The 432-nt window shown below is 59.3% G+C and overlaps 1 protein-coding gene across 1 annotated transcript in view; it reads right to left on the reverse strand.

The window, feature by feature from the left end:
- Positions 1 to 432, reverse strand: part of KIRREL3 (kin of IRRE like 3 (Drosophila)) — a gene marked incomplete at its 5' end in the record, with an annotated part of 44,576 nt that overhangs the window by 3,731 nt on the left and 40,413 nt on the right. The window lies entirely within an intron of this gene.

The raw sequence follows: 432 nt of genomic DNA on the forward strand, positions 1-432 counted from the left end.
TCACGGTGGTGTGAAACCACCTCCAGGCTAAGACAGTCCCCACCGTGTCTTGCCAGATCCTTTCCTGGTCTCCCACGACCATCCTCTTCCTCATGTATGCCTCAGTGTACGATGTCTCCTCTGCGGAGGCTTCCTGAGCGCTTCCAGCGTGGCGGTTGAGCTCCTCAAGCCCCGTCACCTCAGCAGATGGCTCCAAGCCTCTGTCCTTCCCCCAAGCGAAGCCTCTGCGGACTCCCGGGGACAAAGTCCTCTTGGGAATGAAGTGCCTTGTGTGGAAACCTCGGCGATGCTGGGATGACGCTCCATCTCCTCCTGCCTTCTCGTTTTCTTTCGCCTTCCAGGGCTGTTTGCTTTTCTTCGGCTTCTAGTCGTCACCTACCCCATGACCCCAGCGAGCAAACCCACGAGAGACCGAGAACGGCAGCGCCCGCG

This window comes from Buceros rhinoceros, unplaced genomic scaffold (assembly GCF_000710305.1).
Source record: "Buceros rhinoceros silvestris isolate BGI_N320 unplaced genomic scaffold, ASM71030v1 scaffold15580, whole genome shotgun sequence".
Taxonomy (NCBI): Eukaryota; Metazoa; Chordata; class Aves; order Bucerotiformes; family Bucerotidae; genus Buceros; species Buceros rhinoceros.